Source organism: Frieseomelitta varia, unplaced genomic scaffold (assembly GCF_011392965.1).
Source record: "Frieseomelitta varia isolate USP_RPSP 00005682 unplaced genomic scaffold, Fvar_1.2 scaffold_47, whole genome shotgun sequence".
Classification (NCBI taxonomy): domain Eukaryota; kingdom Metazoa; phylum Arthropoda; class Insecta; order Hymenoptera; family Apidae; genus Frieseomelitta; species Frieseomelitta varia.
The window spans coordinates 1-26,545 of record NW_025110223.1 but is presented as its reverse complement, the minus strand read 5'-3'; the positions used below and the strand labels follow the sequence as shown (position 1 = coordinate 26,545).

At 43.8% G+C, this 26,545-nt stretch overlaps 1 protein-coding gene across 3 annotated transcripts in view; it reads right to left on the bottom strand.

The window, feature by feature from the left end:
* Positions 1–26,501, bottom strand: part of LOC122532750 — a 147,037-nt gene extending 120,536 nt beyond the window's left edge. For 2 of the 3 annotated variants that reach the window (XM_043661791.1, XM_043661788.1), the window contains exon 1: positions 26,129–26,500. The gene's annotated coding sequence lies outside the window, so the exon portion shown is untranslated. Of the gene's footprint in view, positions 1–26,128 lie in introns of all 3 variants that reach the window. The other variant, XM_043661792.1, reaches the window with a different exon arrangement.
* Positions 26,502–26,545: the final 44 nt, after the last annotated feature.

Sequence of the window (26,545 nt, the reverse complement as noted above, 5' to 3'; positions counted from 1 at the left end):
TTTTTTTGCAAATTTCATTAAAGTAATACTGCGTACGTAACTGGCAGCGAAGACCGAATAAACAGCGATTTAAGCTAGCGCCGGGGAAATTTCAAATTTCTCCCGCGCGTCGGAGATTTGCCCCTCAGTGGAAAATTAGTATTAATTAAGTTGCTGCGCTGGTGTGGCGTGGCGTTCGTGCCGCGAGATATCCGCGCACAACGGACGCGGGAACGTCGAATGAGAAGCGCGGTTCGACGCTGGATATCAAAGTGAAAGGGAAAGAAACGAAGTTAGAGGAGGCGCGGGGAAGCTTGGAAAACAGAGAGAGGATTTGATCGAGGATCCAGCGAGAAGTAGGGATGTATCCCGTCGCTGTTCAGCCCTCGAGCGCCCGAGTAGTCTTTGTAAAAGCGACAAGAGCGCCTGGCCGAGAGATTGAACTTCGAGCACCGCGCTGACGAGAAAATAGATAATGGAATATCCTAGACGCGAGGGAAACCCAACAATAATTTTCCAGACGAGGTTCCGACTCGTTTTTGTTTGTCTACCAGCCACGCCTCGTCTTATTCTACCTCAGCGTGCCAACAACGATCGAGCAAAATGACTCTTTCAAGAGGACCTTTGCCTAAAGAGAGAGTTCGTACCTCTAAGACGCCGGATTTGTGAATTATTCAAAAGCCTAATGGAGGAGTAATAACGCGCCGCCGAGCCTACGGTCGAAACCCTGAGACTATTACAATCCATTTTGCCTCGTTCTTGCGAGTGTAAAATGGTCTTGGAATACCTGCTCGTTCTTCTCTCATCTTGCAAGCCTTTTCTTGCGGTTTGAATCTCACTGTGTAAGACAGGGAATGAAAATTGTGGAAAAAATCTTATAATTTCGATACGAGGAACCGAGACGAGCAAAATTCAAAATTTTTCGTCGAATGTTAAAACTATTACGATCCGATATTTTGCCTCGAGTGACTTGGAATATCTGTTCTTCCTTGAGCAGACTTGAAAACTTTCCTATTTTTCAGGACACGCGAGATAACGAGCGAGAATTGTAAAAAAAATTTTATAATTTCGGTACGAAGATTCGAAACGAACGGTTCAAAGTTTTTCTACAAAATTTTAGTGATTTACGTTTCAGTGACTTCCAGAAACGTAGAATCATTATTAATTCTAATGTTAAAATTTGTCTCTTTGAAACGAAAAGTACGAAACCTTTGTGCAGTAGAGTATGAATATTACAACACGTTGACGACGTAAATATTTTAACAACTGAAATTTCACTCGTTCCGCGTGCGTGCAAGCGTGGGAATAACGTGGAGAAGAAGATTTTTATTTAACGTCCGTCGAGCGTCGCTTCGATTTTCCGCTTAGGCAAAACGGGCCAATGCTGGTAAATCGTGTGTAACGAACGTACACACAATTCCCAGCATTTACGACGTACACAACGAAGCATTTAGATACGAAACGAAATGGGTTGCACAGGCAGTACGCACGATCTAACGAAGTGACTCGTGGGAGCTGCGCGTCGGCCAGCTGTAAATGGACCGAAGAGATGCCGTAGCATCCCTCTGAGTAACGATTTTGGCATCTGCTTTATGCAACAAGAGTTAATTCATGGCCTGGCATTCTGTCTGGTTGAGCCAGATGCATCTCCACTGCTACCACACGCCGAGAATCGATCTGACGGACCCGTTAAATTTATGGAAACCTTCGACTCGCTACCCTGCATCTTATATTTAAAGGTTTGCCGCGAGGGAACAGCTTTGTTCGTTCGAGATCCAGCGTCGAATCGTGTCTTAAACCCTCGAACAACAGAGTGTCGTTCGTGAGTCGTCAAATATGCAAAATAGAAAATAGAAAATATTTAGAGAGAAATCTTAATGTTAAAAATTCGAATATTCTTGGAAAAACGAGCGCGATTATCTTCTCCCCAACAGTTAAATACAAAGAGAAACTCTCCGGGTATTTAAATTTCAAATCTTTACATTAAACGGAAACTGACTTTGAAAAAGAAAAGAAAAATATCAACGATTACACTCTTGATTGCAAGTTTCACAGAGAGTTTCCTCGAGCGACAATTTGTAAAATTTCAAAGTGTCCGTAAGAAGTTTGCAGAAACGTTGCCGTACGCGCTTGTAGAGGAGCCCGCATTGAAGAAAAATTGGAAAATTATACCCAAGGTACAAAGAAGGGGGGAGAATTGCACGTTGCACGATCGACGACCGTGAAAACTTGGACGACGCGGGTTAGTAGCTGTTGCAAAGTCGCGGCCGCGGGAATTCGCCTGTGTCATTTCAAAGAGACGCACGAAAATTCTAGGTCGAGCTGCAAACGACGAGGAAACGATTCCGCATGGGCTGCCGGTGGCGTTGCCGGCTGCTTCTACTAACCGTAATGACGGTAGCTTGCCACGGTTTGCCCTGCCACTGCATTGCCCGTAGCGTTGCCGCTTTGTTCCAGGCCGTGTTGTCCGAAGCCTTATGCATTGTTCCGTTACGTGTCCGACGCAATACTGACCTACACCACTGCGCGCGGTTTCAATTTTCAACCAAGGCGACGACAATCTCCTCGACTCACTGACAAATTAATCGGGCGAATATTTTACGCGAGACACATCTTTCTTCTCAGGGGGACGTTCGACGTTCGATGAAATTTAATTAAAACACGAGCAAAATAATGGGATTATAAACGCGGAATAAGTTCGAACGTGAATTTAAAATTTAAAACTCTCAACAAGCGATCCCCGTGATGAATGAAAAATAATGCCGGCACAGGTGCGTTCGGCGCCAATAAACCGTGAATTTCGCTCGTTTTATTTCAAAACCGACCGCTGACTAATTTTCCGGAACAAAGGACAAAACTTTCGAGTCTGTCAAACAGCACTGGGGAGGATAAATTTAACTCTCGTGGCAACATCGATGAGAGGAAATATTCGGCGTGTAACAAAAAAGAAACAAAGAACTGAGGGAAAAATGGAAAACGCGAGAAATCAAAATTTCACCACGCTGAGTTAAAAATATACGTCGTTGCACCGTGCATCGGTGAGAGGAATGATTCGTAAGAACATTAAGAGACGGCGGTAAGAGGAAGAGACACAAAGAAACGGAATTATGAATTCAGCATACCGAACGTACACACACGGTGATTTTTCGCTTGCTTAGTTCGCTTAGTTGTGACTGAAAAGACGGAGCCGGTTCTCAGAGCAAATAACCCTGAAAAACCCGATAGCTGTTGGCCAGGAAAAATAGACAACGTAGCGGCGTGAAGAAAGCTGCGACCGTGCAAAATCTATTTATGTATAACCGATACTCCAACCAACGTTTACACAGAAAAAGAGAGAGAGAGAGAGAGGAGACAGCAGCCGAGCCAAGATGGTGCACGACCAGTCCTCCAACGGGGAAACGCCAGACACTTTGGCGCGTCGACGCTTAAAAGTGTTTGCGAAACCCGTTTCGAAACCAGCACGAAATCTCGCTCGTTCGAAAACGCGCTCGTCGATATCAAAGGATCGTTTCGAGTGACACGTCGCTTCGGGGTGGAAAACACACGAGCCGAGTAGTGATTTTCGACGAAAATATTCAAAAACGATCGAAACGTTGCAAATTTCCTCTCTTCGTTCGATTTAATGAGCAATGACGACGGAAATGAACCGACAAACGAAAATCACGTACAGAATTCGTAGAAACTTCGTACGATTCGTCGTAATGATGATTAACGACGAATCATCGATAGAATAATTACCACGAATAGTTAACAATGTCTGAATTAATCGCCCGCTCCGATCAGGCAAACGGAGAGTTTACTTTGAGATTAAAAAGGAGGACCAGCTGAAACGCAGCGAGACTCTTCGACAGCTTATACATCCCCGTTTCACCGTGAAACTCAACAGGAATTAAAGTTTGGAAAAGAAAATTTCATGGTGTGGTGGATGAAGGGAAGAGTGGTTCCCGCCAAAGAGCACGTAGGATGATTCCTTCGTCGCTCTTCTCGCAGTCTGTACACGTTGTCGCGACAGTAACACTTAATTATCTCGTTACAGTAGACCATACAGTGCTTTCTTACCGAACTGTCTGCGTGCTTTTTTCGCATGCTGGACGAGAGATCGAAACCGGTATCCCCGCGTCCGAAATTAAATAGAAATAAAAACTGAATAAACGCAACGCGGTTATCGTTTAACTCTCTCGCAACCTTTCCATTCCCCCCATCCGCTTGATCCCACCAGAACCGAATTTTTATTTTACTACGCGAGAGGAAAGGATATGACGAAGAACACGAAAACACGCTTCGTCCGATCAAAAACCTGTAACGCGCGCCGAAAATCGTTCCGAACTGAAATGTAAAAAAACGCGTCAATCGTTAATTGTCAGCGAAGTTACGTTTCGCTCGTAATGAAAACTGATTTGTCGTGAAATTTTTCAACGAGACAAAGGATCATTCGTTTTTCATTATTTTTTCAAGCGTTCGTTGCAAGCGGTTAAACGCTCGCGAACAATGTATGAAAATTGAAATACGAGGCGGTCGTATCAACACGTACGAAACACTCGAGTGCCCGTTAAACCGTGAATGAAATGAATTTTCGACACGTATCCGTGAGCGATTCCATGAACACGCGTCACTATTCGCGAAATACCCCCGGCGAGCTCTCGTAAATCACGCGCGAGCTTCGATCGTGTGTTTGCACGAACTCTCGCAAATCACGCGTGAACTTTCGCCATATTTGCAGGGGAGTTCCTCTCCTATCACCCCACCTCAGTCACGTGTGAACCTACACACTATTTGCACGAGGTTTCATGGGATCTGCGTACGCTCGCGCATGATCACGCGTGACTTTCGCCGAACGGAGTTTTCAGCTGCTCGCTCGAATTATGCCCAAGTTTCACGTTCCGCGAGCTTATTCTTGAGCTTCCGTTCGTATTTTAAACGATATTACGACTCGGTCGGAATAAATCTCGGTGCTTCCACTCTGCCCGCGAAACACGCGGCTCGTATTCCAGCGTTGAAAACTTTTTTTTCAAACATCAAACTTTTTCAAACATCGAGATTATTTAATTACTGCGAAATTCCGATCTTTCTCTCGAGTGAGAATTCCGTTAATTCTACTTAAACAAGTGTTCGGAGAATGACTGCGAGAATGGAGGATTGAACAACAAACAGAACAGAAAGTTAAGACTTTGATCGGATTTCGGAGCAAAATCGAATGAAAATTCAGTTTTTGACTGAAATCGACGTGAAGCTCGCGTGCAACAACGCGACGCAACAATGTCACGCGAAATCGATTTGCTCTCGCATTGGCGAGACTCTCGACTGTTGTTTCCCCGAGAAATCCGTGAAATAAAAGCGTGCACGCGCCCCGAGCTTTCGGCAAAATCGGACGAATTAGGAGGAATGCTGTTGGACGTTCCTCCGATTAAAATTCAACGGCTAACAATGGGAATGTAACGTCAAACTTCCATCACGATGGGAACACAAACTTTATCCCCGCATCTACGTCGTTAATCAGAAGGGGGGAGCCGTCTTTCCGCGAGATGGGGACGTGGACGCCGAGAGGAAGGCGAGAACTGTTTACGAACAAAGACAAGGAATTGATCGAACGACGACGCCATCGAGGAAGTCGCTAAACAAACTGGACCGTCAGATAGTGTCAGATCCGAACACAAAGACACACGCCGGATGCGGCAAGTTAACCAGGACAACCTGTTCCCGATTCAGACGCAATTCAAAGCTGTTTGTAAGTGGCTTCGTCCAACTTCACCGCGGAAATCTCTCGCCGGTTTCTTCGGTCACGGATATTTTTGCTCGATTCCATTCGATTCCCGTCCTATGTTTGGAGGATCAAACTTTCCAACGTGCCGTGGCTGGTCAATCGTTATCATTGTATCGATTGTAAAAAAGGCTCGTTTCGTTGATTATCTCGTCGTTTCGACCGTGCGCGCGTACGAATGAACATCATGGATTGAAAATGAGAACGTCAAAGAATTCTCGCGCAACGAAACTTAATAATTTTCATAAAGCGTGTCCGAGCGTTGCTGATCAAATAAATTCAGCACAAAGGCCATCTCCGTCTCCCCTGCGGGCTGTGACTATTAATTCGAAAATATTGCTCCACCGCTGCGAATTATTATTCGTTCGTTACCACTCGTGCGACGTTTTCACGGTCAAACTGAAAAAATCGGACTTGCACTTCTACCGAGTAGTCCGTATCAAGAAGCTCGATCGATTCGTACCTACGGTAATTGAAACAAGGAAGCAAAAGAGAAATCGAAAAAAAAAGAAGAAGAAAATAATCCCCTCGATACGATTTTTCACCGGGAATCTGTTTCCGAACAGGTTGGGAAATACACCATCCGCGAAATTTTTTCCTCTTTTTTTTTTCGGTGAACCGGCAAAGAATTAGTATCGCAGCCGAAAGCGGCTGACCCAGAAACCAAACGTTAATACCAAATTTAATGGAACCAGATGTTCTCTGGCCAAACTGGATGTTTACCGGCCTCCTCCGTTATTTATTAGCCACCATTATCTAGAAATTACTCGGTGCCTACGTCATCGCGGGCGCCGTATTCTCGACTAAATTGCAAACGGTTCCAGAAAGTAAACACGATACCTATATAAAGGGGCGTCTAACGGCGCCAGGACAATTTCCTTCGTGCCCCTTCGATCACCAAAGCGTAGCTTAATGGCCGACCTCTGGCTCGTGTACGTCCACCTAAACGCACGGAGCCTCAGCCTATACGTGTGTCTGTTCGCGCACGCCTTTTACACTCGTACATCCTCCCTTTCCAACTACTTCCCACGCGCGCGTGTATATACATCTGTGTGCGTGTACCTACACGTATCCACGTGGCACTGATACGTACGTGTGGCCTACACACGTTTGTCGCGTTGGAAGTGTTTGTATGTACGTCACGGCGACACTGCGGCGAGACAAAATGAAATTTCAGTCGGACGATGAATGTCCGGCGCGGAGCTGCGCGGCCCTGTTTCCGGAGGCCAGGCAAGAGCCAATTTGCATGGAGGATTTAATTGAAAAATGCGACAGCCTGGCCCGAGATTAAGCCCCGGGAAAGCGTGGAAAAATTCCCAAACGCTTTCCCGGCTGCGATCTCGCAAGCTCGCGATTCAGCAGAATTGAGCCGTTTCCCGTCCGGTTGAACTCGCGCGCCCTCGAGACTGCCCCGAGGTATATCCAGATTCTTCGATCTTCCGATCTAGATTCCTGAATCTCCTCGAATCCGATTAAAACGACGATCATCCGGTTGCCGAGAATCGTCGGGAAGTCCGGCGGACAGCGCACACGCTCGATCGAACATGGAGAAATAAAGCGTAGAATTTTCGTGGGACAATCGTGGCGGAATCCGAGCGACTCGTGGAACGCCGACACAGTCGGAAGAATTTAATATCCATGCGGTCGTGATCCGGCTAAACATCCTACATATCGCAAGGAATATCAACCAGCCTCTCCTCAAATCGATTAATCACCCCGGTGTGTATTCCGATCGGTTTCCCCGAAGGAAACAACTTCGACGTTTCCCGCTACGTTTCCGCGAGAGTGAGAGGAAAGTAGGTCTAATGTCTCCGCAGGGCGATTAATCATTCTAATAATAGAATTCGACTTCGTTCTTTCTCGTGCTTACGGAATAAAAGACAGTTCCCCAAGTGTAATCAATCCGCCACGGATTTTCCTCGATTTTTTTCCCGATAATAAAACTTTGACTTCCCCTTTCCACCGACCTCGTGGTTACGCGTGTCGAAACGCTAACTCGGAAAGCTGCACGTGCCGGAAAGTATCTCCCGATAACGAACAACGGCGATCGGAACTTCTCAACTCTGCGAAGACCGGTCGTTTCGTTTCCATAGCCTCGCTTGGCACATCTAAACGACTAACACGGTGACACCGGTGTGTACCACTAATGATGCTATAACACTTTGATGTCACATCGAACAGTGTATACTGTTGGATGACCAACCCGGACAATATTGAATGTATGCAAATACTGACAATAAGCTAGCAACAATCTACATAAAAGTGGACTGTGAATAGTTAGTCATAAGGGTAAGATCCAATAGTTGGTCATCTATGCTCCTTGTCTTTCCACTTGACGATGATACCAAATATATATAAGGACATGCTTTAGAGACATTCTCACTCATAAAACATTCTAAATCATTATAGAGACATTCTATATCGTTAAGAGCGTTAGACATTCATCATATTCTAAGACATTCTAAATCATTGTAAATCATAAAACATTCTAAATCATTATAGAGACATTCTATATCGTTAAGAGCGTTAGACATTCATCATATTCTAAGACATTCTAAATCATTGTAAATCATAAAACATTCTAAATCATTATAGAGACATTCTATATCGTTAAGAGCGTTAGACATTCATCATATTCTAAGACATTCTAAATCATATATCATCCTACTTCATGCACGACCACGACTGTAAGGGAATAAACTCTTCTAAATTGTAAGCGTGTTGACTCCATTACACGGAATCCAACAATACCACCAAATGTGCAGTTCGTTAAATTCGTTTGGCAAATAGAAAAAATTGCCGCATATAGTTGAAAATTAGAGTTAAAAGAATGTGAAGTGTGTGTCGCGTTAAAATAAAGCAGGATTTAGCCGCCGGATGGAGAGAAACACGAATTGCAGCGCCAGCGACAACGTGTTAAACCCCGCGTTTCTACCTTGTTTCGAAGATCAGCAAGAGTTTCCCTCCTCGATGGGAATTAATAGTCGCCGGTGAAGTCAAGCGGATAAAGAGAAAACGTCGAATCACAGACAGGCCTTTTTTCTCGATTTTTTCTGCCCTCTTCCCTCCTTTTTCTTTTTGTTTCTTTTTTTTTCCTATTTCCCGCCAGCACTTCCGCGAATGAATTCGATTCACTGGGCAGATTCACTCGTCTCCTGGTGATCTCCTCCCAGCCCGAAAAAAGAGCCGAGATAGATATTTGCAAGCGCGTGCGATAGTTCGCGCCCCGGCTCCGAGCGGGACGAGAAGGGAGAAAAATTGTGCTTTTAAGGTAAACGAGAAATATCGTCCGCTCGAGTTACGGAACCAGTGTTTTCCGTCCTGCTCGTCTCCGTTTATTCCTCTTCTCCTCGACGTTTCTTTGCCTCGCGCCAGAGTTAAGAGACACTTCTTTTTTCTCTCTCTTTCTCTCTCCGCTCTGAATATCCTCGCCGCTTCGTGTAATCGCGTTATAATTCGATCACTGGATAGAGCGCTAACTAGGGAAAGCGTCGACGTTCGGTGGAAGATAGCGATGGACATCGATCGATTGTTTAGTTACTCGATTTTGGTTTGGTAATAAGATGGAAGGCCACACGGACTGGAGATAGAGAATGGAAATGGCCTTTTCGAATGACCTACATTTCCCCCGTGTGAACCGGCTCCTCCTTATTTATGCACCCCTGAGAGATGATATCTTAAGAGCGAGAGGGAGCACTTCCAAGGGTTTCCCTTTCTTGTCAGCGACTCAGTCAATTCATCGGCGGTCTGTCTCGCACGCGTGAATTCAAACAACGCGTGCGTTTCGTAGGAACAAAGTTGATTCTCATCAATCTGTCAGGAGGAGAAAGATTAACCCTCGAGTTCAACTTGATACACGCTCCTCATTTTTTCATCGACTTTTGTCGCAGCATTTGAGAATCGAATAATTCGTTTCATCTTGTTAACCAAGTCTCTTACTCCAATCGGGAATTAAAAAGATTAGAGATCGGAATAAGGATGTTCGAAGCTTGCGAAACTTGTAAATGTCGTCGAAGATACAGGAGACGGACAAAAGTCGAGGAAAAACATCTCTTGAAAAGAGAAAAAGAGATGATGATTTTCGTCAATCTGTCAGGGGAAAAAATTAACTCTCAAGTTCAACTTGATACACGCTCCTCATTTTTTCATCGACCTTTGTCGCAGCACTTGAGAATCGAATAATTCGTTTCATCTTGTTAACCAAGTCTCTTACTCCAATCGGGAATTAAAAAGATTAGAGCTCGGAATAAGGATGTTCGAAGCTTGCAAAACTTGTACATGTCGTCGAAGATACAGGAGACGGACAAAAGTCGAGGAAAAAAATCTCTTGAGAAGAGAAAAAGAGATGATGATTTTCATCAATCTGTCAGGGGAAAAAATTAACTCTCAAGTTCAACTTGATACACGCTCCTCATTTTTTCATCGACCTTTGTCGCAGCACTTGAGAATCGAATAATTCGTTTCATCGTGTTAACCAAGTCTCCTACGCGTTACTCCAATCGGAAATTAAAAAGATTATTCCCGAGATCGGGATAAGGATGTTCAAAGCTCGCGAAACTTGTAAATGTCGTCGAGGATACAGGAGACGGACAAAAGTCGAGGAAAAAAATCAGGGCTCTTGATAAGAGAAAGAGAGACGACGATCTCGCGACGACTGTCTCTTTTTCGTTTCTTCACGCAGTTGCTCTATATCCGGTTCTCGCGCCCCCTTTTCTCGTCTTTTACACTTTACAACGCCGCTGTCGCGCCTCTACAATAACCGAGATGAGTTTTTTACACGCCGACACTTTTCCTCTCGCTTCCGTTAACAATTAGTTCTCGCTTCGAATGTCTGTCGGGTGCAGGGCACTGAAAATCTCTAATTGCGAACTGCGGCGAAGAACCAAGCCGCAGACGCGCGACCCGCTCTTACGTCACTTACCTATCGACTTTTATCGGAATTTTCGTTCCACGGCCGACAATGCCGCGAGTTTTATTTTAAAAATAAATTCTACAAATTTAACGAAGTTGCATCTACCGGGAATGTGTTTCTCTTTTGAAACGTGAAACGCAGCTACGCAAGTTCGATCGAAGAAAAAACGTGGAGAATCTTTTCTCGGATAGGGTGGGTCAGGTAGTAACTTTTAACTAAGACTCGAACAGGGAGAAAAGGGTAAAGGGTTAAAAGGATCAGGGCGAACGACGGCGAACGACGAAAGAGAGTGGCGCGAGGCTTGGCTTTATAAATTCCCGACGTGTTTTAATCCCTCTGTAAGCCGTCCAGTTGTGTCAGAGCTTTCGCTAAATTAAGGGATTTCCGTACAATTTCTGGCGTGCAGCCGTGGAACCTTTACACGTACACGTATTCTCACGGTGCACCAGGCGTCTCGATAAGCCTACTCGTGTATATACATATATCGCACGGTTATTCGACTCGATCGTTTATAAACGGATTTTCGGATAATAACGGATGATGCTCTTTGCCGGCTCCGAGATCTGCTTTTAACCTAATTTCCCAAGAAATAGTTTGTACAAATCGTTCCGTCCACATACGCGTGGATGATTATTATTATTCAGAGAAACCACGCAAGAAGAATTTAGAAGAATTCAGATTTCATTTCATCTACGGATTATCGGTAACGAAGTTTATCCAATTTATGAACGCGACATGCCGTGATTAAACGCGTCTGACAAAATGTTTGTCGCGCGCGTGGCGAACAAGAAAATTGATTTTTCCACGAAGGAAAAAAGCCGAAATGCGACGAGACACGCTGATAGTATATCAACTTTCGTCAGAAAGGTTCATCGTCAGTACTATCCTCTCGTTCTCTATCCCTCGAAATTTTTCTACAAACGGAGAAATAACGGAAACGACGAAGCAGGACGAGAAACGACGCGTTCCATTTCGTAGGACGAGGATCCTTCGGTGGCGACGTGTATTCCAGATACACATATCTAATCGCAGGATATCGCAGCGACGTCTTAGCCCCGGACAGAAAAAGACTAACCGACGAACTTGAGCCGGATGAAAGTTTAAACGAGCGCGACCCAATTCCAGGGGCGTTCTTGCCGGCCGTTTCAACCCCCGTGCACGAATAACAACGAGTTTCGCCATTAAGCTCTCGACACCGGCTACAAACGATGATCGCCTGGAGGGCTGTTTCGCCGCCAGTAAAGGAAAAAAAAGAGGAGAAAAGAAAGAGAAAAACTACGCGAAAAAGACATGGCAATAAGACGAGAAAGAGGTCCAGGCGAAGAGAGGGAAAAGTTGCGCGAGTTCCAAAGGGCGAAAGAGTAAGAGGTACGGGTACCTTCGGTATGTATCTTTCGCGTTCAAAGACGGTTTCCGAATGTCTGGCCGTGCGCGTCGGATCTTTGGCAACGTTCTTCGGTAACTGAAATGTCCAGCGGCCGACGTGATTAACCTGCGAAATTAACCTGTTCGTTACGAAGAACATCCTTTGTGTGTAATACAAATGGAATGGAATACGCTGTTAGGTAGAGAAAATTGAATAACATGGACTGTTGCAGACAATTCTTATATATTATATATATTAAACTTGCACAGTGTGTAAGTTTAATGTCGGACGATTTTGTAGTTCAAATGTGAAACAGGCGGCATTATTCATTTACAAGCCGCTACTTTACGTCGAGCGACGAGAGGAAAGCTCAGGACAAGACTCCTAGGCAAGGTTTTTCGAAACAGCCGAGCGAAGAGAAGGAGAGAGAGAGAGAGAGAGAGAGAGAGGAAAAAAGGAAGAGCTCGGTTAAACAGCGGAAGAAAAGCGAGAGAAAGAAATGATGGAGGTACTTCGCATTCCCAGAGCGTGGCTCTCCAGGCTAAAAGGAGGTAAACACGCGCTCTTGTGCTTAGTAGAGCAAAAGCTGCAGTCTACAAGTACGATCCTAATGCTTCTGCAAGCTGTGCGTAGTGAGGGATAAACGAAAAGCCCGCGTAAACTCTTACGCTCTTCCCTCTTGTGTTTCCTACGATTTCTCTGCTGTTTTCTTTTTTTCCTTTTTTCCTTTCTCTCTCTCTCTCTCTCTCTCTCTCTCTCTCCTTTCTTTTCCTCTCTTTTCTGATTTACTGTCCGCGAATTTAACCCTTCTCTGCCGCAACTCGTCCCGCCCGTTTTGCCACTCCCTTGATTGGCCCTCTTTTTCCTCCCCGACTTTCATTGCCGGTCTCTTCAAAACGCGCGTTTATCCTCCAGCTAAGTGACTCTCTTTTCTTCTCTTTCTTTCCCGTTTGAAATGTTTCAGATATAAGCAACGAGCTCGCGGGAAAATTTCATCATTCTTTTCCCAGTCTCGTAGTACCTTTGTCGTACCTTCGTCAGCTTCTACTCACTCGCGAACAGCTAACACCAGCCCGCGGTAGAAACCAGATCGCGGACCGAGAAGGATCAAAAGTTCTCTGATATTTTCCGAAGGCATTTTAAGTCACGCACGTACATATGTATAGGTGCACACGTAGCCATTGTACCATCAAGCGCTCCAAGAATAATTTCTTTCGATTGCTCGCGAACGTTCGCCAATGCCGAATGCACTCGCGGAGAGCTGGCCTTTTTCAGCCTTCTTTTCCCACCCTTCCTTCTTCGCCCTACACCTTCGGTCACTGTGGTTTAATTACGACGCTTTAATTACGCCACGACCGTGAACCCGGCTCTCCGTTTCGTGGCCGGCCGGTGTAAAATTGCCATCTCTTCCTGATAGACCCGGCCGAGGATGCTCGACGGTGGAACGGGAGAAGACGCCGCGTTTCGGCGGCAATTCCACCGGCAGAGAGACGACTTCGTTTGATGTTTGTAATTGCTCGCGGATTTTTCTCAAGTTTGATAATTGGCCGTCCCGTTGGCTCTCCCCCTGGAAAACACGTTTCAAGCTCGAACAAGCCGAAAGCCGGGTTGAAGCATCGCGCGGAGCAGAGCTACTTTCGCGTCCAAGGGACGAAGCTTCGCTTCGAGGAAAGTGAAAGAAACAGCAGCTCGTTTGAGAGTAACTCGGCTGCTAATGTCGCTTTGGAATATATTTCATTACCAAAGTGGGAAAAATTCTCAACGAATTGAAACGTATTTATAACGTTTTTGAAATTCCATGAAATAATGAACTAACCAGTAAGAACCAAGCACAATGATGCTGTGGGTATTAAGTGAGAAAACCACGACGACGGGTGGAAGACTAAAGAAAGAAACGTGTGGAGAGGAGGAGGAAGCTCGTAAAAGCAAATTAAACTGATCGACCGAAACAGAGAGAGATTCTAGACCGTCCGAGGGACGACGTTACGCGCCATTCAGCAGAATTCATCTACACACACGCGTCTGGTATTCATCGCTTTTCTTATCCGTGATAACATCGCCCGAGGAAAGATACTTTGCTTTCCAACGAATTCAATTTCATCTGGCGCCCCCTCACTCAATTACCATGAGCCTCTCCACCGAGTCCACGAGTTTCATCCCTTTTACAACAACACGTCTCTGTCGATCGGGCGAAATAATATTTTCGCAGGATCGAAGTGCGCCAGAAACGAATTTCGGAACGAAACAAAAACAGGAAAGTCTCGTTTGGGAATCTACGGTGAGGGTGATCGCATCTTCGTTACATCGTGACTTGCTAAATGAATGACTTGTCTACTATTGACTTTCTTTTACTAACTAATGACCTTCGTGTCTTATTTCTAGCAATTACAGACTGGGACTTATTTCCTCCTGTTATCTGCTAACAGAATGATAATTTAGATCTATATTAGTTTAGGATGTGAGTATTGTGGTGCTTCCGGGGAAAGTTTCTGTTCCGGCGCTTATATACGGCCAACTCTCTTTGTGTCCTTCCCGACCACGTGATTGGGAAGTCATTTTCGGCTAGTCAAAGCTCAGTTTGGGAATTCGCGGTGAGAGTGGCCGAGTGTTTGTTACATGTCAAATGCTGAACTGTTTTTTGGACTGCAGTTCTAGACTTAACTGTTTGGGACTCCCCGCAGCGTGGAGTCGGCTCTTATTTACTAACTAATAACCTTCGTGTCTTATTTCTAACAGTTTCTGGGACTTATTTCCTCCTGTTATCTGCTAACAGAATGGTAATTTAGATCTATATTAGCCTATTTGGGACTCCCCGCAGCGTGTTATATAAGCCGACTCTCTGTCCTTTCCGATCACGTGATGATTTCTGCTATAAAATAATTTTGGCAATTACGGTGCTGCGTTTCGGTGTATGCGTCCCTCACATTATATTTAATCCCTTGCGCTGACAACTGATTCGCGAACCATAACGAGTGACCGGACCGCACACAATCATTCGTCGCTTTCTTTTTCTATTGAACTCGTCGGTATGATATCACTGGATAGAAATCATTAAGAAGTAATAAACTTATCATTTGTTTTGCCTTACATTTAAATATACTTGAAACTGAGAAAATGTTGCAATTTGAGACAAAAAAATTCTCGACGTGCGTGGCATGTCATTCCAACGCAAGAGGTGAATATTCCTGGCCATTAGGACCAAGGACAGAGTGCCATAAATTAATTCTCGTAATACTGCGTCTCTCACATTACGTTCTGATAGTAGAAGCAAGACCAGAAGAACAGTTTTTTCTCCTTGTTGGAGGTTGAAACAACGCCCGTCGATTTTCCCTCCGAACTTTTCGATCCGTCGAGTGACTGTGAAGAGATGAATGTAAATGAACCGATAATGAATAACCGGTAATTACGTATCGTAATTGAAGCGACCGAAGAGCATCAATTAATTCGACCCCTTTGCTTGCATTCTAGAGCGGTGTTGAACGAGAATACTCCAACACCCGCTCGATGCTAATGAGTTATTCGAAACGACCGCGGCAACGCACGGGTTGGTAACAAGGATTTCCGTTCTACCTCCATTACCCTCCGTGGGAATTTTCGGAATTTTCTTGCTTCTATCACGAAAACGACGAATTTTCGGAAAGAAGATCCGCTTGGACACTGGTGAGATTGTTTCTCGAGTGGCAGGAAACACGAGGACGCCGGTATTTAAATTTGAAACACCCTGACAGCGATAAGAGACTTTTCGCCGTACTTTTAAGAAAAATTTAATCAATCTCGCCGAGATTAGGATTAAAAGAAAGAGGAAGGCAGGGAAGAAAGACGCGGAGAATTAATGGGAGCGAAAATCTGGTTGAAGAAACTCGACGAGAAGAGTGCGAAAACGAAAAAGTACGATGAATCTTCCCTGATTATTAAAATTGTTATCAAAATGGAACAGTATTAACATTAGCTACAAAATGGCTTACAAATGGTAATAACAAGCTACCGAAATGGTCAAAATATTCAATTTGTGAGTTTTGATGGATATTTTACAGATGTAAAACAGTGTATTTTAAAGATTTAAATGATTTTTAAATGAAATGTAAAATGAAAGCTCATGTACTACATTGTATTATTAAATATTATTATTATTACACATTATTATTATATATATATATATATTAAAATTTTCTGAAATTTTATGTTTCAATCCAGCGTTTTAAAACCAAAGTGCCGAAATGAAACAAAATGACGAACAAACACGACGAAAATAATATCTACGAAATGGGCTTCGCCAATTGCTGATCTTGGAAAATTGAACGGGGGCTTTTAAACTGATCACGAGCATCAACGGCAACATCGAAATGCTTTTTAAACCCGAGTTAAACCCGGCGACCCGGCCAATTACGACCGACAAAATCCGCGGACTCGCCGCGACAAGTATTAAATCGCAACGCTACGTGAATTTCGACGTTGCCTAGGTTGGATTTGCCAGGCGAGTACGGTCTGGCAGGTTGCGAATACGATGGAAAAACGTGTACGAGATGGATTATGCCTTGTGAAAGTGAGGCTTCGGTGGCCGTGGTGCCGTCGTCTCGTCGCTCCATTCGTATAATGAAAACCGCACGCGGAGATAATCTGCGGCCCGTTTAAACGATTAACGAAAACACGTTGCTCGTTACGGGGCTGACGCCGTTGCGCATATTAAACGCAATTAATTACGTAATGGAATTTCGAACTGGTGCAGATAGCCGTCGGCGACAGACGAAAACGTTTCCAGACCGGCGTTTCTGTATTATCGTAATCTATTGTTACTCGCGAGATCGTAACTTCACCCGCCATTTCACCACGTCAGCGCTTCAGTTTTCCCATTTTCTCGACCGTTTACTCGAAATTAATTGCATTTCCATTTCGACGCGAACGTGACGAATAATGATATCTCGAGTTCCGTCGAGTGTGTGTGTATATGTGTGTGTGTGTGTGTGTAACGCAAGTTTTGTAATTTTCGTTTTTACCTGGAACGCGAAAGGTACAGTTTGAAAATTTGGCTTGAATTCTTCGGTGCTCGTGCACTCGTGCCTTGTAGATACTACGAAATTTATTTTATCGATGCTAATTACAGAGTACAAGTCATACACGCGTGTAAACGAAATCTGTTTTATCTATGCCAATTACGGAATACAAATTTACGCATACGTATGAACATATCACGGAGAACGAACAGTTTATACATTATTCGTCCTCTTTGTTGTTCGTAATTTCTAGTTTATGTGATACATCGGTATTATATAATACAGTGAATCGAAACGAATGCAAACGAATTTGACGTGCGCTTCTATAATACATAACGTGTGTATAATATACGTTGAATATTAAAATCTGTTGAAACATATAATTAATTCTTGCAAAGGACACAAGAATTTTCGTTCAAGCAAATAAGCGAATTTCCACCATTGTCCACTCGAGTTGTATATTTTGTTAGATACTACAGAATAACTAATTCTGGAAACTTTAGCTTTAAGCTGTTGGTATGAGAGAGATGGATGGAACGTATGGGAGAGTAAACGTGAAAGCTGTCTGTCGACTGTGAGAGTTTGAAGACAAAAGAACAAGATTACAGAGAAATTTATACAGAGCGTTATTAATACAAAATTTCATTTTTTGTCTGTAATACATATATATATATATATATATATATATATATATATATATATATATATTATAAGGAGACAAATTTATTTTCTATCCACAAAAACATTAATACCCGCAAAACTAGAAATTTAACATATTTTATATGTCGCTCTATGCTGCATATGTGTATAATTTTAAATTTCCCAATTCCCACCGAAGAGCTGAACCTTTCTTTGAATTCAAAGGAAAGCTGAATGGTGCTGGATTCGCTCGAGGACAATCGGAAAGTGGAGGAAGGCATCCGGATCTTCCGAATTCGCGTCGCTGGATTACCGAATTTACGAGCGGGCCAGATGAACCTGTGCACGTTGCTCGAGTTCCGGAGGGCGTAGAACGTGGAAACCGGCTACGGCCGGATTCAAATTTCGCCCGCGTCCGACTTATTTGCGAAGCGTTAGCGCGCTGGGAAGCTCGGTAAACGACGTCGCTTGGTAACGCGTACGTCGCAGGCGTCCTGATTGCGAGCACACGGTTCAAATAGAGCGGAAAGAGGCTTCGCCGTCGCTTCGCGAGCAATTTCATTTTCACCCCGTGGGAAATTTATGCAAATCAGTCGCCCCACGCCGCGGCGACCCGCGGCGAAAAAGCCCGAAGCCTCCGGGCCGTAACGAATCCGATTTCCTCGGGACAAGAAGCTGCTAACACACTCGGTGCGAGGTATCGCGTCGATTTCTCTCTGAGCGAGAAAAATGGCCAGACTATCGTCCGCGGAGTACGACGATCAGCCGGAACACACCGGCGCTGATTTAATAGATTTAGGGGATTGAATCCGAGAGAAGGACGAACGAGACGGCTAATTTCCAACATTTTTCCGCCCGATATTTGTCGACTCGACGAAGTCCAGGGACAAGGTCTGTTGAAAGGTCGAAGATCAAGGATAGGTATGTGAGAGCACGGACCCCTTCTGCCGAAAAATGAAGCTCTCTCAGCGAAAGATGAACCTGGATGGATGGAGATGAGTTGCGTATAGAATTCGGTACAAAATCGTAGGTTGATTGAATCTCATCGAAATTTTCCGTCGAAGATGGTTTCCGATTAATCGTACAAGAAACCACAAAGCACCCTTGGGAACGAAAATAAATAAAAACGTAAAAATCGTATCCTTTTCGACGCGGATGTGAGAAAATCAACGAAAAGGAAAACGTCAAACGGACCAGAGAAGATCCGATCGAGAAAGGGCTTTAAATCTCCTCTAGAGAGAAATTAACTCGAATTATCGCGTAATTCGTTCCTCTTTCGAGTAGAAAAAAGGAACTCTCGAGAGTCGAAAGTCGAGGTTCGACTCTCTTGGCTCTTGCGACGGAGCGATTAGTCGCGATGCAACAGAAACAGCTGAATATTTATAAGTGGCTATTTTTTTTTTCTTTTTTGTTTTTTGAATTACTTAATCGTCTGGCGTCCCGTCATCGGTCCTCTCATAAATTTTCATACGCGACCCACGCGGCTCGCCCGTACATTCAGGTCGTATTTAAAGCAAACGGACGAGCGGACCGGGGTCGAAGATCACGATCATACCGTGACGTAAGCAGCAAGCTTGCTTCTGACAGGTATGGAAATACAGGCGGTGGCCTGCAAATTGCTTCTTCCACTTTAAATCGGCCGTTTCCCGCTTGACGCTGGTGACGTCTAACCGTGTGGTGCGGTTGCCGAACCGGCAACCTCTCCCCTTCTAACCTTTCGATTTTTAACTCTTCCTCGAGGAACGATCGTTCGAACGAACCGACAAAACCATTTTATCAAACAGTCCCTTTTTTCGAAAAAGGTTGAACGTTTCTTTTCCTTTTCTTTTTTTTTTTTGTTCTTTTTTTTTTGTCAAGCTGCTCGCTTCGTGGCATCACCTGAAACTGAAATTCACTCTCGTCCGTAAGCTTTCAAGGAGCTACGATTCAATTTTCCACCTATCGATTTATAGCCAGTTGCCGAGAAATAAATTTCAAGAGGAGGCGATCATTCCCTGTCGCGACGAAAAAAAAAAAAAAAAAGGGGAAAAAAAGGAAAAAAAAAAAAAAAAAAGGGGAAAAAATGGAAGAAGGAATTAGATCCACCGAGGAGTCAGAAACGTCTGCGAGAAATACGTGCCAGTGCGGAATAAATAAATAAATATAAATAAATAAATAAGCAAGTGGAGGGAACGTTTATCCTGAAGGATCGTGCCATTAAAAGGAATGTTGTTGCCCGATGGAAACGTCGGGGGGATGAGAGCAGGCATGGGTGCCCATTCTTGCGCTTCCAAAAAGCAAATTCCTCCGGAGGAGAGACGTAACGTTGAAAAATCTCGGAATAAGTCAAACCATCGCTCGTGAATTTTGTTTCTCACGCGCTAAATGGTCACGGTGTCGCCATTTCCCTCTATCATCTCTCCCTCTTTCGCGTTACGTACACTTATATTCCTTTTCCCTGGGCCAAGAGAATCGCATTTGCATAACATAAATGTACGCCTCCGAGGGAAAGAGTGGTGGAACGAGGGAGTGAGGAGCGTGGAGGGGCTCCGTCAAGAGGGGTCGGACAAACAGACAAACGGACAGCAAGCGAGGGCTTCTGCACGGTAAATCTTTGGATACGACTCTCGTCTCTCTGTGGTACTTTGCATTCGTTTCTTATTCCACGGCTCTTTTTACAACTGTCGCGTGCACTTTCGGCCTCGCGAGCACTCGAATCTCATTCGAGAAACTTCAGCCAGCGTTTTACGCCGCCGTTGCCCGACAAATTATTTCTCCACCTGCACCCGTCGCTAACCCCCGTGGACTTTTGACTTTTGACTTTTGGATAAGCCGAGAGTATTGAACGGAGAGAGAGATCCTCTTGTCTCTCTTCATACCTCATCCCCTACGAACAACCGTCCGCCTGGCGACACTTTATGGCATCGAAAGTGGAAAATACGACGAAAACAATTTTCTTCCTGTCGGGTGAGCTCTTAATGCTATTTTGTGTCCTACGGCGTGTTCCAAAGTAGATGGTGCAATTTATGCAGCGAAATAAGGTTGGAAAAAGTTCAATTTCCCGAGATGTTAAACGTTACGCTTTTTTTCTCTTTTCTTTCTTTTTTTTTCTCTTTTGTTGTTTTTTCTCGTAAATGACCGACGATAGCAACGATTTTATATTGTGTTTTTGTAAAATTGACGGAACGTGATTTTATGAACGGTATATGAAGAGAGAGAGAGAGAGAGAGAGAGAGAGAAAGCCATGTAGAGTAAATGAAACATATTTCACGTAATCCAGCGAATAACATGCCTGAAATTTTTCATCATCGAAAAATGGCACGCGAACAAAATATCGTGTCGGCCGTATGAAAAACGCATTAAATTCCTATCATCTGTTTCGCGGGACATTATTTCAACGGGAATAAAGAAAAAAAAAATGGTTATAATTTCTGGTAACAAGAAAGGAATGTTCGACAGAATCGAACGAAATCCATCTCGCGAAATCCGACACATTCCCTACGCGAATTTATCATCGCTGATTCTCGAGTAATGGCTTCCACCGATGATATTAATAACCAGCAGTTATAAGCTAGCAGTTACGCGAGAAACGCGGAGACAAAAGGATGAAAAAGAATGGCGCGTTAAACGGTAGGAAAATCACAGTCGAAAGCTTTCTAAATGGGCCTCGAATTGAAATTATCTACGAGACTGTCTAACCGTGTTCGAAAAGTGACGAACAACGCAACTATTATCGCAGTGCTCTCCTCAAATGGAGAAAAGAAAAAAGAGATAACAAAGAAGCGTTTGAAATTTCTCTTTAGGAATTATGCAAGATCTCTTATCTTGAATGCAAAGATGTTTCCACGATTCTCTCTCCACGTATAAACACGGAGATACCTTTCCCGTCCGTTCCCATTACGCAGAAATGTTGGAAATGTCAAAAAAAAAAAAAAAATTATCCAGGATCGTGACACACGTCGTGCAATAAAAACCACGCGTACCTTTAAATTTTAAATCTCTTTGTCATTAATACTCGCGTCGCGATAATTATCCGAACTGTAATAGGAATATTTGTTTGAAATATTCATCTGTAAAAAAAAGCACGATGCAACGATAAAAACTGGAAAGGAAGAACAAAAGAGGAAGAGGGAAAAAGAGAGGGAAGGGAATCGTGGTCAGTTACTCCGTAACGTTATATACACTGGATGTTTAAAAAATTCAATTTCTCCGCAATAAGAGAAAAATTACGCGCAGTATCATGCTCGCTCCGGAAAGTGTATTCATTTTCAATGCAGAAGCTCTTGCTTTCCTGTTGTAATAAGAGCATGCATGGAGAACCACGCGCGTCTGTTCATTAAAATTCAAATATGCAATAACAAAGTATCTTTGTTGAATAAAACATGGTAACATTTATTCGCAACTTGACCATCGATCTTCGACTAATCAAACAGGAAGTTACTACGTTGAGCATCGCGTGTCCTATCGTCGATGATGATTTAATAAAAGTATCGAATTAATTAAATAATATTCTCTTTGCAGGATTTACTTTCCTCTAGAAATTTAAGATTACGTGCTAGATAAGCAACGAAAATGAATACAGCAAAAGTCAGCTTAAATATCTACCATCTTGAAAATGACTACGATAAAAAGAGAAATTGTAGTCCAAGTGAAAGGTGCTAAGTGGAATTAATAACAAGATGATCACACAATTTACTAGAGATACGATTGGGAAAGTGAGGCCAACTTTTTTGCCAGAGGTGAGCTCGTTCTCTTAGGCTACACGCCATTTCATTCCAAGGGTCTGCCATTTACGTCGTTGCATTCATCCAGCCTCCTTGAAATCTATCGCTATTTCGGTTCAGACATGTTCATTTACAGCCCTCCTTCGTCAAACAGCCCCGACCTTAATACCGATTGATCACCACTTCTTGTTCACCACGTCACGCTTCCTATGTCGGGCGCAAACTTCGAAAAGTTCAAGGTACATAGATCCCGTAGACCGTAAGATAGTTGAACGCGGTATAACTCAAGAACAATTTCCACCGGGCGACAACCAAGCTGAACTCCACTTTTCGATTCGACCCTCGTACGAACCGTTCATTAGATCCTTCGTACACGTTTTCGGAAGGGAGAAGTTGGTGGGCCCGAGTTACGTAAAAAGCGGGAAACTTTTTCTACGAGTCACTTACAAGCTTGACCATAAAAAAAAAAGGGGGGACGACGATATTTAACCAGAGATTGCTAACGTTCTTGCGACAATCACGTGGCACGAATCGACGATCAAATTCCAATGTGAAAATCAAAGGGAACGATCGACCGTGAATTTGAATCGTGGAGAAGATAATTTTGAGCCATGTTGCCAAATTTTCAAACGGAAGTATCTTTGAAACGGGACCGCGCGCTATCGAGACAAACTTTTATTTCAATACACATTTTACGATGTTATTCGAGTAACAATTTATCGGAGAATAATTTCCTTTCTATCGTGACACGACGGAACCATTCCATTCCGATAACGAAAAGCTATTATTTCTTATTTGAAACGATCGTTTGAAAATAATTCACCTATCAGATGGAATATTGGAATTTATTCGGGATAATTATTTACTCTCTCGTTTCATTTTTCATTTCGAAGAAAAGATGACGAACCACCGGCTTCGGGAACGATGCGAACGATTCGTTAAAGGGGAGAAAACTCAATTTTCGTGCTCTGTGATTCTCGTTTACATGAAAATAATAATGTGACTTCTTTATTCCCAGACACATTTACGACCTGAGGGTACAGTGTTTCAACCCTTAAGAATAAATCATCCTCGCAGAAATTTTTACACTCCCGATAAGACCCACCATCTTTTGTCACCGTCTCTAGTATGCTTCCGCGTCAAACAATTAAAAAAAAAAAAAAAAACCAGAGAGAAAGAAACTGTCCGTCAAGAAAGGAATGGGTGGTGTTGCACGACTGGAATACACATTTTTGCGGACGAACCAAATTTCGAGGATCGATAGGAACGACGAAGGATCGTCGATCGAGTGAATATAAATCTATATATATATATATATATATATATATATATATATATATATATATATATGTACATCCTGGAGCAATGGTTGTTGATTACAATCCACCATTTCACAATGAATGGCAAATATGCTCATGGTGAAACGATTATTGGCAACGGGAAAATTAACATGGATAAACCGTTAGTTTCGAGTGGATGAACACCGTCGGTCAAAATGACGCCGCCACTGTTCTCCGTTATCCAGCATTGCACATATATGTACGTTCGATTATAAACGAGCCATACAACCTGAAACTAATACGGCCGCAAATTTGTACGAGTTCGGGGCAGGTGGCATCGTCGACCCCGCGTTTCGAAAATTAGACAGACACAATTAATAAACCTGGGAACGTTTGTTTATTCGAGCACAGTAGCCGACGAAAATATTTCAAGCGCTTCCAGACGCGTTTTACATAAATATGTAATATACCCGTATTTTGGAAATTTTAATTTCAACCATCGAAATTACATTGATAAATTCTGAAACATCTGGAAATAAAAATAAATCCAGAAACATCTGGAACATACAGAAATTGCGAAATATTTGACACTAATGATATATTGCACCGGTCGTGAGAATATTTAAACGCATATTTCAACTGCTTCAATTTTTAAATCGAAATTCGATTTTAACTCGATCTTGGATATTTCATACGTTTTTTCAATGTCTTTTCGTCTTTTTTAGATGCGTGAAAATTCGCAATCCATTAACACTACTCGGCAAGATGATCTTTAATACGTTATTGTACGACTAACTTGACCATGCTGTATATTAATAACTTTTACATACACTTTCAGATTGATCGTAAAATCTATAATCATATCTCGTCATGGTTCTAAACACACATATAAAAATCTTCTGCGGTAAATGTTGCAATGGTCGAGCAGCGAGACAAAAATGAAACATAATTAAACTCGAGGATATTACAGCGAAAGACAAAGTGGAGGTTTCTATTTGAAATAATAATTAGGGGATCGGTCTCGCGGTTCCAAGCGCGAGGAACCGAGTTTCACTGTTAAGTTTGACCCAGCCAGGAATCGTTCGTTAGTCTAGGTTGCACGTGGTGGCCAACTTGTAGAAATTACAATGACTTTTACGGCTCGATGCCGACCGAAATTTCGCGCATCAGTTTCGCCGAATATTCCCGTGCCGCGTGTGTTTCGCGAGCACAGAGGCAAAAGCATGGTTTCGCCACTGCGAAAGAGACGGCGGTGCAATTCTGCGGAGACTGTAAAGAGCTCAGCAGTGTGACACGATACGGGGGAATTATACTGTGGTTCGCGTCATAAAAGGGATTGCAAACAAGGTGGAGAGACGTTTTAGAAGACTGTTGCGATAACGCTACGGCGGTAATGTAACGCATTGCCCCTTATTGCCGCGAAATAGTTGAGTTATTACCGAGAACAAGGATTCTAATTCTGCGCGCAACGAGCGAGAAAGAATAACGAATGCTCTTCGTAACGCGAGCGAGAGAATCAGGCCATTCAATTCTATACGTGTGTGTAATTTAATGAATGGATTACGCGTAGAAATTGAGTATTGATCACGTTGTGCGCACTGATAGAAACGAGGAAAGAGGCCAGCGTAACCTCGCGCTGTATGATTACGCGAGCAAAACAAACGAGTCGCTGCGAAATTACTAGGAAATCCTCTTCTAGGAAATCCTTGAACTTGTATACATTTCTGATAACGCGCCAGTAAATATCGTTCGTTCTCATCGGACGGATAAATACTGTTCTACGTTGTTGTTACAGCGTGTAAATAATATTCTCTCGTGGCGAATTTCCGAGAATTTTTTGGAAACATATCCTCGAAACGGTAGACGTACGTACTTTGGAAATACACACGTTCGATTATGTACGAACGAATATATCCTTCGGTAGAGAAATCCTTCGGATACTTTGTCAACGTTTCATCGTTATTTACGAGAAAAACGGTAAGTATCGCAGGAAGGGAAGTTAAATAAAATCTATGACACGCAATCCATTCATTTTTAGCGTGTCGCTGCGGATAAGCCACGGCGCGTCCTTGGTTACATCTCGAGAATCGGGTATCGATTGCTTCTCTCGCACGCCGATGAAAAACGAGGGAAAGAAGAGAAAACGACGGTGAAGCTCGTGCTCCGTGTTCCAACCAACAGACAAACATGTTGCCGCTAACTTTCAGCCAACCTAGCCACCCCCTCCCCCCTCCTACTTCTAACCCTTCGTTCTACACTCTCGGGCGAAGCTCGCACGACGATTCTCTTCAACTCCAAAGTGAAACACGACGTGTAAAACGCTAATCCTATTCAATCTCAAGTTCGCCTAACTCTAAACTCTAACTCTCGTGACGCGTCCGTGCGCTTCACGCTTCTCTCCCCGTGAGTGTCTCGTTACTCGTGACATTGGAAAAAGTCGTGACGCAGAAAATATCGAACGCTCGCAAAGAGGCGAAAAAAACATGATGGTTCGACTCACCGATCGGCAGAGCTTCGTGGAGGAGGAGAAGGTCGAAGGTCGTCGTCGATGCGGTCGACGGCCACAGGTCGGCGCACCACTAGTCAGAGATCAGCTGATCGATGAATGACAATCTGATGATTCCACCACTCGGTACGGGAAGCTCTCCAACGATTCACCACCGAACACGAAACCCTCACCGAACGAGGATGCGCGGACGACTGACTGCCGCGGCCGTCACGGTGGGGTGTAGCTGTGCGCTGATTCTCCACGGCTTTCCCCCCACTTTCAACCCCGTTCTCAATCCCTCCTTGTCGCACCACTCGACGGCGAGCTCTTTCCTTCCATTTCTTTCCGGTCTCTCTCTCTCTCTCTCTCTCTCTCTCTCTCTCTCTCTCTCTCTCTCTCTCTCTCTCTCTCCCCGCGCCCCCCCCCCCC